Raw genomic sequence first — 15,530 nt, 5'->3', positions numbered from 1 at the left:
AGTTCAATGGAGTAATTGTGTCTCCTTGGTGAAAGCATTCCTCCTTCTGGAACTAAGATCTCTAGGCCAGCAAAGCATAGAGCCACAGGAACAAGAAGCAGAAGTTTTGCCAGTAGGTTACTAGGGATAATAGCAAACGGTGCCACTCCACTTTCCACTTGAATGATTCCTAGACTCATGAATCCTACAGTAGAAATAACACCATATATTGGACACTGATTCAGAGCACATGCAGCTTTCTGTGGAACCTTGCCCCAGTGCAAAGTATTGCCACCTGGCTGGCATTGTACTGAGTCTTCAAAAGGCCATTTCACCATTCTATCAAGCAATCACATATACACCACTTCCATTGATGATGGATTATCACTGGGCATGCCTAACTTTATGGCTTCATGAGCCAGATAACACCCAGTTCATGATAGGAAGCTAACGTCACATGGTATCATGGAAACCCACAGTCAAGTGTTCAATCTCTGCAAAGGCCCAGTAGCAGGCCAAGGGCTGTTTCTCAACAGGAGGTTAGTTACCTGCAGATGATGTTAGGGCTTTGCTCTCAAATCCTAAAGGCCTATGCTGCAATTCACCTATAGGGGCCTCCCAAAGGCTCCAAACATCATCCCTGCCACTGATACTTCAAGTACCATTGGATCTGCTGGATCATATGGACCATGTAGCAAAGCATCTTGCACACCAGCCTGGACCTATTGCAGAGCCTTCTCTTCTTTTGGGCCCCACTCAAAACTAGCAGCTTTTTGGGTCACTCAGTAAAATGGGCTAGAATAACACACACAAAATGAGAAATATATTGTTTCCAAACAATATGTTTTGGAGACAAAATCCAAAGAGGCCCACTAGGACTTTGCCTCTTTCTTGGTGGTAGGAAGGGCCAGATGCAACAGTTTACTTTTCATCTTGGAAGGGATATCTCAACATGCCCCATACCACTGAACCCCTAGAAATTCCATGGAAGTAAAAGACCTCCGAATTTTAGTAAGATTTATTTGCCACCTTTTGACATGCAAATATCTTACCAATAAATCTCGCATAGTTTCTACTTACTGGGTCCAGTCAGTATATTGTCATCAATGCATCAATGTAATAGGCCAGTGTGAAATCTTCCAGAAGGTACAAGCAATCAAAATCCCTGCAAAGTAAATTATGACATAGGGCTAGAGAGTTGATAGGTATAGTGAAAGTAAAAAGTGAAGGTGTATTGCTGCTTTGCCAGCTGAAAGTAAACTGCTTCTGCTGGTTTTCTTGTACCAGAGATGGAGAAAAAGGCATTTGCCAGATCAGTGCTGCATATCACGTACCAGTGGATGTGTAATTTGCTCAAGCAATGAAACCATATCTGGTATAGCAGCTGCAGTTAGAGTCATCACCTGGTTAAGTTTACAATAACCCACTGTTATTTTCCAAGATCCATCTGTCTTTTGCACAGGCCAAATAAGGAAGGTTGAATGGGGATGGGGCGGGAATCACTACCCTTGCATCTTTCAGGTCTGTGATGGTGGCCCTAACCTCTGTAAATCCTCCAGGAACTCAGTATCACTTTTGATTTACCAGTTTCCTGGGTAGAGTTAGTTCTAATGCTTCCACTGGCTTTTCTCACTATAAAAGCCTTCACTCCACAGGTCAGGAAACCAGTATGGAAATTCTCATCTGCTAATATGTTCACTTCAATTATGCATTTTGCAACTGGGAAAATAACCACAGGATGAGTTTGAGGACCCACTGAACCCACTGTGAGATGGGCCCGAGCTAAAACTTAATTGTTCACCTGACCTCCAATTAGCCCCTGCTCTTACTGGTAAGCCACAGTGACATTTTGGGTCTCCTAGAATTTATGTCAGTTCAGAGTCCGCGTCCAGTGGTCCCCATAATGTTTCATTGTTTTATTTTTCACAATGATGTACAGTTATCCTAGTAAAAGGCCATAGGTCCCTTTGGGGAAGGGTAGGAAAAAGATTAAAAGTTTTCAGTAGTGTCCTTCCTCAAGGGGTTTTGGGTCTGTAAACTGTTTCAAGTATGGGAATTGATTGAGGAACTGTCCATCTCTGTTTTTATGATTTGAATTAGACTTTCAACATAGAACTTTTCTGCTTATACAGATAATTTGTTAGGCTTACCATCAATTTCACTTCTAGTAGCACCATGGTTAACTAGCCAATGCCATAGATCTGCACAAGTCAGACTATTTCAGTTCTTATTTTGACTTTGCTATCCAATACAATAACCATACCCACCTTGCCTTTGGCAGTTGAGTGCCACCACTTGGCCTCTTCCACCTTGGGGATCCAATTATCTTCATTGCATTTAGGTTTCAAATTGAATGGCTGGGATTTCCACTATAAGGTCTTGCCTGCAGAGAGGAATGATCATGGAGCTTTTCAGTGACACTGGGCCTCACAAATTTATTTTCTTAAAGTATTGATGAAAGGTATGTCTTCTAGACCCTCCCAGTATAGATGAGTGGATCTTAAATGACAAATCCACTCCAAAATTCCAATATCCCTAAATTTCTGAATCTCTCCCTCTACATCAAATCAAAGAAGGTCAAGTATTTCCAGTTCACTCACTGTGAGCCACCTTTTGGTCCATTTTTCGGTCAGTCAACCAGCCAAACTCTTAGAGCCCTTTCTGACTCCTTGAACTATAACATTAAATGCAGAATCTCTGCTTAGTGAGCCCATATCAATAACTTCAGCCTGATCCAACTTTACATTCCTTCCACCATTATCCCACATCATTAGTATCCATTCCCTCGTGTTTCCTGGATTTATGCATATACAAATACAATGAAAATGAATTACCAGAAAAATGATCACACTTGGATTTCATGGCAATGTCAAGTTGCTATAAAGTTATAAATGCTTATTCTCAATTCCTGTGCTTCTGAACTCTAACAAAAAGTTTGGGGAGGGGGGAAAAGTTGGGGGAGGATTAAGGGACCCTATTCCAGCTGGTCCCTGGAATTGAGCTGGATATCTACTAGACCACTCTGAGCACCCATGAAATCAGCCTGAGAGGTAAGAAGATCTGGATCTCTACAAACAGAATATCACAGGAGGTTGGTTTCGAGGTATGAAGTGGGGAGCCATGATTCCGCGGGCAGATATCGGAGGATAAATGGCAGCGGGAGGGAGCCTGGCCATGGGGATCCTACACCACAGGTGAACGATAGCGTCCCACGCTGGGGATGGGGCACAGATTCACAGACTGGTAGCAGTGGGGAAAGGAGTTTAGGGCAGCCCCCCGGATGGAAACCTGGAGCATGCGAACTGGGGGCAGCTGGTGGTTTTAGAAGTACAAAGGGCAGAGACGTGCCCTGACCTGGAGGCAGGACTGGGAGCACTGCAGAGGGGCGCACAACCCAGGGTGCTGCAGTTTATAGCCGCACAGACAGAAACGGAGATAGTGTGGCCTGGAGAGCTCACTGAAGAACAGACTGCAGTCTCTCTGCTCTGAGGCAGAGGGTTGGAAATGGTCTCTTCTGCTCTGACTCTCGGAAGAGACGAGGAAAGCCTCCAGGGAAAGCCACCAGAGTACAAAAACCCCAAAAACTGGTTCCCACTGAGCCCATCCCCCGCACAGGGGGCAGGACAACTGCCCAAACAGGGTTGCCTGAGTAACGGCACCCCAGACCCCTTCCCCAGAAGACAGGCTGGGAAAATAAGAGGCCAGCCACCCTAAGGTCCCTAGAAAACAGGTGCATCTTGCTTGGGTTCTGGTCAATAATTTGGACTCTATACATTCCCTCAACCACCCATCAACAGAATGACTAGGAGGAGGAACCCCCCAAAATACGAAAGACTCAGAGATTATGACTTATGCCGCAGATTTACAAATGGATGCAGATATAACCAAAATGTCGGAGATGGAATTCAAGCTAGCAATTGTGAAGACAATAGCTAGAATGGAGAAATCAATTAATGGCAACATAGAGTCTCTAAGGGCAGAAATGAAAGCTGAATTGGCAGAACTTAAAAATGCTATCAATGAGATCCAATCTAATCTAGATAATCTAACAGCTAGGGTAAGTGAGGCTGAAGAACAAATTAGAGACCTGGAACAATTTAATAGATAAAAAGGGAAAAGAGGAGGCCAGGGAAAAACAACTCAGAATCCATGAAAATAGAATCAGAGAAATAAGTGACATCATGAAGCGTTCCAATGTCAGAATTATTGGAATCCCGGAGAGAGTGGAGAGAGAGAGGACTAGAAGATATATTTGAGCAAATCGTAGCTGAGAACTTCCCTAATCTGGGGAATGAAACACACATTTGTGTCTTAGAGGCAGAGAGGACCCCTCCCAAGATCAAGGAAAACAGGCCAACGCCCCAGCATGTAATAGTAAAACTCGCAAATCTCAGAACCAAGGAAACCATCTTAAGGGCAGTTAGGGGGAAGAGATTCCTTATGTACAGAGGGAGGAACATCAGAATACTGTCAGACCTATCCAGAGAGACCTGGCAAGCCAGAAAGGCCTGGCAAGACATATTCAGGATACTAAACAAGAAGAACACGCAACCAAGAATACTTTACCCTGCAAGGCTGTCATTTAGAATGGATGGAGAGCTGCAGAGCTTCCAAGACTGGCAGAAACTGAAAGAATATGTGACCACTAAGCCGGCCCTGCAAGAAATATTAGGGGGGTTCTATAAAAGGAGAAAGACCCCCAAGAGTGATAACAACAGAAGTTTACAGGGACAATCCATAAAAACAACATCTTCACAGGCAACATGATGACAATTAATTCATATCTTTCAATAATCACTCTCAACGTGAATGGCCTAAATGCTGCCGTAAAATAGCACAGGGTTGCAGATTGGATAAAAAGACAGGACGCTTCTATATGCTGTCTACAAGAGATTCATTTTGAACCTGAAGATACATCCAGACTGAAAGTGAAGGGATGGAGATCCATCTTCCATGCCAGCAGAGCTCAAAAGAAAGCTGGGGTAGCAATTCTTATATCAGACAAATTAGAATTTAAACTAAAGTGTGTAGTTAGAGACACAGAAGGACACTATATCATTCTTAAAGGGTCTATCCAACAAGAAGATCTAACAATTGTAAATATCTATGCCCCCAACATGGGAGCAGCCATCTACATAAGCCAACTGTTAACCGAAATAAAGAGTCATATTGATAACAATACGTTAATTGTAGGAGACCTCAATACTCCACTCTCAGCAATGGACAGATCATCTAAGCAGAAAATCAACAAGGAAACAAGAGCTTTGAATGATACACTGGACCAGATGGACCTCATAGATATATACAGAACATTCCACCCTAAAACAACAGAATACTCATTCTTCTCGAGCGCACATGGAACTTTCTCCAGAATAGACCACATACTGGGTCACAAATCCGGTCTCAACCGATACCAGAAGACTGAGATTATTTCCTGCATATTCTCAGACCACAGTGCTTTAAAACTGGAACTCAATCACAAGAAAAAAATTGGCAGAAATTCAAACACTTGGAAGCTAAAGCCCACTCTGCTCAAAAATGTTTGGGTCAACCAGGAAATCAAAGAAGAACTTAAACAATTCATGGAAATCAATGAGAACGAAAACACATCGGTCCAAGACATGGGATACTGCAAAGGCGGTCCTAAGAGGGAAATACATAGCCATCCAAGCCTCACTCAAAAAAATAGAAAAATCCCGAATTCACCAACTAACTCTACACCTTAAAGAACTAGAGAAAAGGCAACAAATGATGCCTAAGCCACGCATTAAAAGAGAAATAATTAAGATTAGAGCAGAGATCAATGAATTAGAAACCAGAAACACAGGAGATCAGATCAACGAAACTAGAAGTTGGTTCTTTGAAAGAATTAAAAGATTGATAAACCACTGGCCAGATTTACCAAAAGAAAAGAGAAAGGACCCAAATTAATAAAATTATGAATAAAGGGGAGATATCACGACTAACACCAAGGAAATAGAAACAATTATTGGATTATTATTATCAACAACTATATGCCAATAAACTGAGCAATCTGGATGAAATGGAAGCCTTCCTGGAAACCTATAAGCTGCCAAGACTGAAACAGGAAGAAATTGACAAACTGAATAGCCAATAACCAGTAACAAGATTGAAGCAGTGATCAAAAACCTCCCAAAAAACAAGAGTCCAGGGCCTGATGGATTCCCTGGGGAATTCTACCAAACATTCAAAGAAGAAATAATACCTATTCTACTGAAGCTGTTTCAAAAAAGAGAAACCGAAGGAAAACTTCCAAACTCATTCTGTGAGGCCGGCATTACCTTAATCCCCAAACCAGGCAAAGACCCCATCAAAAAGGAGAATTTCAGACTGATATCCCTGATGAATATGGATTCCAAAATCCTCAACAAAATCCTAGCTAATAGGATCCAACAAAACATTAAAAGGATCATCCACCATGACCAAGTGGGATTTATCCCCGGGATGCAAGGGTGGTTCAACATTCGCAAATCAATCAATGTGATAGAACACATTAATAAGAGGAGGGAGAAGAACCATATGGTCCTCTCAATCGATGCAGAAAAAGCATTTGACAAAATACAACATCCTTTCCTGATTAAAACTCTTCAGAGTATAGGGATGGAGGGAACATTCCTCAAGTTCATAAAATCCATCTATGAAAAACCCACAGCGAATATCATCCTCAATGGGGAAAAGCTGAGAGCCTTTCCCTTAAGATCAGGAACACGTCAAGGATGCCCACTCTCGCCACTACTGTTCAACATAGTACTAGAAGTCCTAGCCACAGCAATCAGACAACAAAAAGAAATAAATGGTATTCAAATTGGCAAAGAAGAAGTCAAACTCTCTCTTTTCGCAGACGACACAATACTTTATGTGGAAAACCCAAAAGACTCCACCCCCAAATTATTAGCACTCATACAGCAATTCAGTAATGTGGCAGGATACAAAATCAATGCACAGAAATCAGTTGCTTTCTTATACACTAACAACGCAACTGTAGAAAGAGAAATTAGAGAAACGATTCCATTTACAATAGCACCAAAAACTGTAAGATACCTCAGAATAAACCTAACCAAAGAGGGAAAGGATCTATACTCTAGGAGCTACAGAACACTCATGAAAGAAATTGAAGAAGACACAAAAAGGTGGAAAAATATTCCATGCTCACAGATTGGAAGAATAAACATTGTTAAAATGTCTATGCTACCCAGAGCAATCTATGCCTTCAGTGCCATCCCGATCAAAATTCCAATGACATTTTTCAAAGTGCTGGAACAAACAATCCTAAAATTTGTATGGAATCAGAAAAGACCCCAAATCGCCAAGGAAATGTTGAAAAAGCAAAGCAAACCTGGGGGCATCACGTTGCCCGATTTCAAGCTATATTACAAAGCTGTGATCACCAAGACAGCATGGTACTGGCACAAAAACAGACATATAGACCAATGGAACAGAAGAGAGAACCCAGATATGGACCCTCAACTCTATGGTCAAATAATCTTTGACAAAGCAGGAAAAAACATGCAATGGAAAAAAGGCAGTCTCTTCAATAAATGGTGCTGGGGAAATTGGACAGCCACATGCAGAAGAATGAAACTCGACCATTCTATTACACCATACACAAAGATAAACTCAAAATGGATGAAAGCCCTCAATGTGTGACAGGGATCCATCAAAATCCTAGAGGAGAACATAGGCAGTAACCTCTGACATCAGCCACAGCAAATTCTTTCAAGATACATCTCCAAAAGCTAGTGAAACAAAAGCAAAAATGAACTTTTGGGACTTCGTCAAAATAAAAAGCTTCTGCACGGCAAAGGAAACAGTCAACAAAACAAAGAGGCAACCCACAGAATGGCAGAAGATATTTGCAAATGACACTACAGATAAAGGGCTGGTATCCAAGATCTATAAAGAATTTCTCAAACACAACACCCAAAAAACAAATAATCAAGTCAAAAAGTGGGCAGAAGATATGAAAAGACACTTCTCTGAAGAAGACATACAAATGGCTACCAGACACATGAAAAAATGTTCATCATCATTAGCCATCGGGGAAATTCAAATCAAAACCACATTGAGATACCACCTTACACCAGTTAGAATGGCAAAAATGGACAGGGAAAGAAATAACAAATGTTGGAGAGGTTGTGGAGAAAGGGGAACCCTCTTACACTGTTGGTGGGAATGCAAGTTGGTACAGCCACTTTGGAAAACAGTGTGGAGATTCCTCAAAAAGTTAAAAATAGAGCTACCCTATGACCCAGCAATTGCACTCCTGGGTATTTACCCCAAAGACACAGAAATAGTGAAAAGAAGGGCCATATGCACCCCAATGTTCATAGCAGCAATGTCCGCAATAGCCAAACTGTGGAAAAGGCTGAGATGCACTTCAACAGATGAATGGATAAAGAAGATGTGGTCCATATATACAATGGAATATTACTCAGCCATCAGGAAGGATGAATACCCAACTTTTAATCAACATGGATGGAACAGGAGATTATGCTAAGTGAAGTAAGTCAAGCAGAGAAAGTCAATTATCATATGGTTTCACTTATTTGTGGAACATGAGGAATAGCGTGGAGGACATTAGGAGAAGGAAGGGAAAATGAAGGGGGTAGAAATCAGAGGGAGAGATGAACCATGAGAGCCTATGGACTCTGAGAAACAAACAGGGTTTTAGAGGGGAGGGGGGTGGGGGGGATGGGTTAGCCCAGTGATGGGTATTAAGGAGGGCACGTACTGCATGGAGCACTGGGTGTTATACGAAAACAATGGATCGTGGATCACCACATCAAAAACTAATGATGTATTGTATGGTGACTAACACAACATAATAAAATTTTAAAAATTAAAAAAAAAAGTTTGCAGGCTGTCACTACACCAGTGGCCACATTTTGATTAGCATTGCCCTGGATATTGTAAACACCTCTAAGTGGATAAGATTATCTCAAAGTTCTAAAAAGTGAGAATTGCCAGTGATGTTGCCAAAACTCTAGCCATAGACATCCTGGATTGGGAAATTTCTCCATCAAATACTCTTCTGAAGATAGGTAAAGGAGGTAAGGAACAAAACATTTGATTAAATTTATGTATTCACAGCCTTAATATCATTGAGCTGTTGTTTATCTATCCGATAAATCTAAGGTAAGTTTATTTATCAACAGCCATTTTATTTCAAGATGGCAGTCTTTTTCTAAAGTGTAGAGCCATGAAGAATACTGTGGATTTTCTTTTTCTGATTGTTTCTCATTGTTTTTGTAGGGGTTTTCTTATCTTGTTTATGCTGGGTCTAGTCAGAATGGAAAAGAAGACTGTGATAAGATTCCTTGGTTGAACAAAATGGCTACATTTCCTTATTTACTTTCTTGAAAATTCAGCCCTCACAATTGGCAGATAATGACAGATGACAGTTTGAGCTTTACCAAAAGATAAAAGCCAGAACCAGTTATAAACATCAGGCTCTTAATTTATTTTTTTAAGACAAACCAAAAAATGTGAGGAGAAATATGTAAAACTTAAGAATCAAATTTCAGAAACTGAGAGAGAGATTCCTGAGAAAGAAAACATCTACAAAGTTAGTGTACAACTTGACTTCCAGAAGAGACCTCAAGTTCAGTGAGAGATGGGAACTGTTCAATACCAGAACTTGACCAGTTATTGTGGGCTCCTACTAGCTGAATGGACACAGACAGAAAAGAGACAGAACACAGACCTCCCTGTGTCCATGAGGCAGTGAGAAATGGCAGTGGAGAAGTGCCATGCTTTAGGGTTTAAATAGAGAAATTTGTGTACAAAACGCTGGGACTAAAAGGAAATGACAATGTGTGTTCAGAGTACAGAGAGTAATCAGCAAAAAAGAAACAGAAATCATGGGTGATGCAAAGTCCAAAGGTGGTGATGTGGAATGGGCAATATTTAAAGAACAGGCAGCCATTGAGAGTTCTGTCAGATTTGAAGGAAAAGGCTAGCAGGGTAAGCAGAGTCTTGGTTTTAGCAGAAATATACCTCCTGAGAAAGTAAAAAATTAGCTTGGAATGAAAGAGTAGAAATCTACCCACCATTTATCAGACTGGAATAACAGACACAGATAAAGCCAGCTGAAAAATTAACAGAAAATAATCTCACTCTCAAGGGCACTGAAAAGTGTCATAACAACCCCCTACTTTGAATGACTCCTGCTTTATTAATCACTGAGAAAATTTATTCTCTAAAATCACGGATTATCAGGACTCTGCTGCTTAAGATTATATCAATAAAAATAAAACACCCACTCTTGCCTGAAGGGTCTAAGTCCCTTGGCCACAGAGAATCAGTCTTAATTTACAGCTCAGGTGCAGAGATTCAGATAAGGGGTTTCTGAATACAGCAGTCCACATCCATCTTAACTTTGCACTTTCCAAGGACACTGGAACCTGGGTCTACTTCACAGTCCAAACCTGATGATGAGTCCGTTAGCCACAATCCTGCTTTTCTTTGAGCCTCTTGAACACTGCTTCATTTAAATATTACCTAAATTTCACCCTTTCCCAAAATCCTGTAATAGGTCTTTTTCTTTGTTTGCTGAGATACCCGAGGCTGCTCTTACATACAGTCTCCTTCTCTCACTGGGTCAGTAAGCCTGATTGTGTCAGACAACAGGTTTGCTGGTGATCTTAGGCTGATTGGGCTGGGACAGTTCTAATCACTATACTGGAACGTGAGGAGAAAGCTATGCAGAAGCCCAATTAGAAAGATCAAAGGGATTGTCATTTGGAGACAGCATAAGGGTCTACTTACTGGAATCAGGATAAGACAAGAAGTAAACGTGCCACACCTAAGTGTTGGTCTGTTACAGCCTAAGCATCTTCTGCCTTCAGTTCCGATTGGTCTGAAGATAGGGAGATGGAGTTGGGATAGCAAGGAAAAATTTCGTGGTTTCAACTAAGGAAAGTACTAGGGAGTGGGAGTTGGGTCCCAGCTAGTTGTGACTGAAATCTGGGAGCAGAAGAAAGGGCCATCAATACAAGCTCAAGCCTGGCAGTTCCTGACTGTGGAGTTTGCCTGGGGCCTCACACAGGGAGACACCCAGGAATTAAATTCTGCAAAGGACAAAGCATTGCCTTGCCACAATTTCTTCATTTCTTTGATGGGAAAAATACTAGGGACGAAAAGAAGGAAAGGGTAAAGGAGGGGAGGGGTATAGCCAGTGACAAAGGCCAAAATAACGGACTTGAGAGTAAGAGAAGCACCTTCTGACAAAGCTCTCTGTAAATACAGTGTTTCAGCAGAGTTGGGACTGTGCAAACTAATAAAAAACACAGAGTCTAACATATTGGTGATCTTTAAACTTTATACCATTTTTCTAAGCTACGTGAGAGCCCTGTAGGAATTGACTTTTATTTTTTATCATATGAACCCAAGAGCCCTATTGGGAACATTGTGTTGTTAACTTGTTTCATTCTCTAGGGGATTTGCTTGCTAGCAGCCGTGAATGGACCACTGTGAGAACACAATGACATTTTCATCTATGACTGAACTACTCTATTTTGTTCCTGCTCCTTTTAGGGAGAGGAAAATTGTTCCTAGCTATTTTGGTCTAAAGTTTTTCAAAACTTCCATTACAAACCATAAAGCAATCTTGACTTCTGGGAAATCCCATTTCAGTTAATAATTTAAAATGTATTTATATGGTTAGATACGACTTTCTAAAGGTTATCTTTTTAGAACCTCTTTTAAGAAATATATTTTATAAACAAACAAATAAACAAAACCCTTACTACATTTCCTGATTTGTGGTATAAGCAGGTGCAGAAGGAACTCCTGGGCTAAGTGGAAAGAATAAAACAACTGATGAGAGTCAATTTTAAAATCATTCATCTTCAGCCAGATATGGAGTAACCCATGCAACCAAAAAGAAATCATGAATCCCCAACAAAGTCACCAGCATCACCATGATAGCCTCTTGTTCAAAAGAGTGACAGTGTTACCTAGGCTCTTTTACTGTAGCACAGATAAATCCAGAAACCCATCCCCCGGCACCACTCTCGCCCCACCCCATGTATATGCCACTCTTTCTTTCTTCCTTCCTTTCTTTTCTTTTCTTTTCTTTTCTTTTCTTTTCTTTTCTTTTTTTTCTTTCTTTCTTTCTTTCTTTCTTTCTTTTTCTTTCTTTTCTTTCTTTCTTTTTCTTTCTTTTCTTTCTTTCTCTTTCTTTATTTTTTCTTTTAAACCACCTCTTCAAAATGGGAAACAAACTTACAGGTTTGTAAAGAGAAAAGTGAATATGAAATGACTACTAGCAGCAATAATGTTTTATAACACTTTCTAAACCAATGGCTTTCAAATCTTTTTTTACTACAATGAGTCAGAACAGTATTTTACATCATGTCCTAGAATATGCATACTTAGACATATTGTGTATGTATGTATGTAGAGGTAAATATTGTCAGGTTTCATAAAATGCTATATATGATGCACTAAGATTTTTCCTTTTTATTCTTTGATTTTACAAAATGTAGGGCATGAGTCACTAAATTGATACCATGACCTACTAAATGAGTGGCAACCTGCCATTTAAAAAATACTGCTCCCATGATATGATACTTTATGTGGAAAACCCAAAAGACTCCACCCCAAAACTGCTAGAACTCATACAGGAATTCAGTAAAGTGGCAGGATATAAAATCAATGCACAGAAATCAGTGGCATTCCTATACACCAACAACAAGACAGAAGAAAGAGAAATTAAGGAGTCGATCCCATTTACAGTTGCACCCAAAACCGTAAGATACCTAGGAATAAATCTAACCAAAGAGGCAAAGGATCTGTACTCAGAAAACTATAAAATACTCATGAAAGAAATTGAGGAAGACACAAAGAAATGGAAAAACGTTCCATGCTCATGGATTGGAAGAACAAATATTGTGAAGATGTCAGTACTACCTAGAGCAATCTACACATTCAATGCAATCCCCATCAAAATACCATCCACTTTTTTCAAAGAAATGGAACAAATAATCCTAAAATTTGTACGGAACCAGAAAAGACCCCGAATAGCCAGGGGAATGTTGAAAAAGAAAAGCAAAGCTGGTGGCATCACAATTCCGGACTTCCAGCTCTATTACAAAGCTGTCATCATCAAGACGGTATGGTACTGGCACAAAAACAGACACATAGATCAATGGAACAGAATAGAGAGCCCAGAAATGGACCCTCAACTCCATGGTCAACTAATCTTCGATGAAGCAGGAAAGAATGTCTAATGGAAAAAAAGATAGTCTCTTCAACAAATGGTGTTGGGAAAATTGGACAGCCACATGCAGAAGAATGAAACTGGACCATTTCCTTACACCACACACAAAAACAGACTCAAAATGGTTGAAAGACCTAAATGTGAGACAGGAGTCCATCAAAATCCTGAAGGAGAACACAGGCAATAACTTCTTAGACCTCAGCCACAGCAACTTCTTCCTAGAAACATCGCCAAAGGCAAGGGAAGCAAGGGCAAAAATGAACTCTTGGGACCTCATGAAGATAAAAAGCTTTTGCACAGCAAAGGAAACAGTCAAAAAAACCTAAAGATGGACCGACGGAATGGGAGAAGATATTTGCAAATTACATATCAGGTAAAGGGCTAGTATCCAAAATCTATAAAGAACTTCTTAAACTCAACACCCAAAGAACAAATGATCCAATCAAGAAATGGGCAGAAGACATGAACAGACATTTTTCCAAAGAAGACATCCAAATGGCCAACAGACACATGAAAAAGTGCTCAACATCACTCGGCATCAAGGAAATCCAGATCAAAACCCCAATGAGTTACCACCTCACACTAATCAGAATGGCTAAAATAAGCAAGTCAGGAAACGACATGTTGGTGGGGATGCGGAGAAAGGGGAACCCTCCTACACCGTTGGTGGGAATGCAAGCTGGTGCAGCCACTCTGGAAAACAGTGTGGAGGTTCCTCAGAAAGTTGAAAATAGAGCTACCCTACGATCCAGCAATTGCACTACTGGGTATTTACCCCAAAGATAAAAATGTGGGGATCCACACCCCGATGTTTATAGCAGCAATGTCCACAATAGCCAAACTGTGGAAAGAGCTAAGATGTCCATTGACAGATGAATGGATAAAGAAGATGTGGTGTGTGTGTACACACACACACACACACACACACACACACACACACACACAATGGAATATTATGCAGCCATCAAAAGGAATGAAATCTTGCCATTTGCAATGATGTGGATGGAACTGGAGGGTATTATGCTGAGCGAAATAAGTCAATCAGAGAAAGACATGTATCATATGATCTCACTGATATGAGGAATTCTTAATCTCAGAAAACAAGCTGAGGGTTGCTGGAGTGGTGGGGGGTGGGAGGGATGGGGTGGCTGAGTGATAGACACTGGGGACGGTATGTGCTATGGTGAGTGCTGTGAATTGTGTAAGACTGTTGAATCACAGACCTGTACCTCTGAAACAAATAGTGCATTATATGTTAAGAAAGAAGAAGAAGAAGATAGCAGGAAGGGAAAAATGAAGGGGGAGAAATCGGAGGGGAAGACGAACCATGAGAGACTGTGGACTCTGAGAAACAAACTGAGGGTTCTAGAAGGGAGGGGGTGGGGGGATGGGTTAGCCTGGTGATGGGTATTAAAGAGGGCATGTACTGCTTGGAGCACTGGGTGTTATACGCAAACAATGAATCATGGAACACTACATCAAAAACTGATGATGTATGGTGATTAACATAACATAATAATAATAATAAAAAATACTGCTCCCATGGGCAATATTAGCAGATAGCTTACTAATCTTATTCTGGAAAAAAACAAAACAGATTTTGTTTTCTAATACCAGATTTCATGTATTCAAAGGTTCTATTCTTGAGACGTCCTTTTAGAGGGTCACCTTTATTTTTACCTTGAGGATCCAGAGGTCAGTGTAGATATTATATAAGAAGAGCAGGATCATAGTCTTCCTTCATTGTTTCTGACATCAGCCCTAGATTCTGAGCATCTCCTTTATCCTCCCAAATACTTCCTAAACTAAAGTCTTTATAAGAACTGGTTGGGAATTTATCCAGCTTGGGTTATTGACTCATGCTGTTTACCTGCAGAGAGTCATTGGACCAGAAATGGCTTAGGAAGTGATGGGAAAAAGGGACAGATTAAATATCTATGGCAGTTGATAAAATGAAATACAACACAACCGTGGGGGGGAAATGTCAATCTGTATGCTATGAACCAATATTCAAGGTATATTCTTATGTTAAAAAAAAGAGTAAGATAAACACACAGTGCATAGTAGACTTCCGTGTGTTTTTAAAAGAGGAACATATGTGTTTATATGTGCATAGAATATTTCTGGAAAGTTTCACAAGATATTAGTAATTGGAACCACCTCTAAAGAAGAGAAGTAGAGGATTAGGAATCTAGGATGATGAAGATTTAATATTTTTATATCTTTTCATAGTGTTTGAAAAATTTTTATTTTGTGTATATACATGTTACTTCTTGAGGTAAAAACAGCTAAATTTTAAAAATGTGAT

The 15,530-nt window shown here is 40.3% G+C and overlaps 1 protein-coding gene and 1 long non-coding RNA gene across 4 annotated transcripts in view; one reads left to right on the top strand and one right to left on the bottom strand.

The window, feature by feature from the left end:
- The window catches only part of DMP1 (dentin matrix acidic phosphoprotein 1), a 36,150-nt gene extending 25,208 nt beyond the window's left edge, over positions 1-10,942 (bottom strand). The window contains exons 1-2 of one of the 2 annotated variants that reach the window (XM_073891195.1): positions 2,247-2,360; positions 1,060-1,144 (exon numbers count right to left, since the gene is read on the bottom strand). The gene's annotated coding sequence lies outside the window, so the exon portion shown is untranslated. Of the gene's footprint in view, positions 1-1,059; positions 1,145-2,246; positions 2,361-10,767 lie in introns of those variants that run through there. The other variant, XM_073891194.1, reaches the window with a different exon arrangement.
- LOC141372479 (uncharacterized) overlaps positions 1-15,530 on the top strand; it is a 272,954-nt gene that overhangs the window by 180,652 nt on the left and 76,772 nt on the right. The gene's annotated exons all lie outside the window — the stretch shown is intronic.

The sequence above is a fragment of the Callorhinus ursinus genome, unplaced genomic scaffold, assembly GCF_003265705.2.
Source record: "Callorhinus ursinus isolate GAN/ISIS: 27379988/994484 unplaced genomic scaffold, GSC_fseal_2.0 scaffold4, whole genome shotgun sequence".
Lineage (NCBI taxonomy): Eukaryota > Metazoa > Chordata > Mammalia > Carnivora > Otariidae > Callorhinus > Callorhinus ursinus.
Note: the sequence above shows the minus strand (reverse complement) of the source record. Positions and strands in the feature narration are given on the sequence as shown.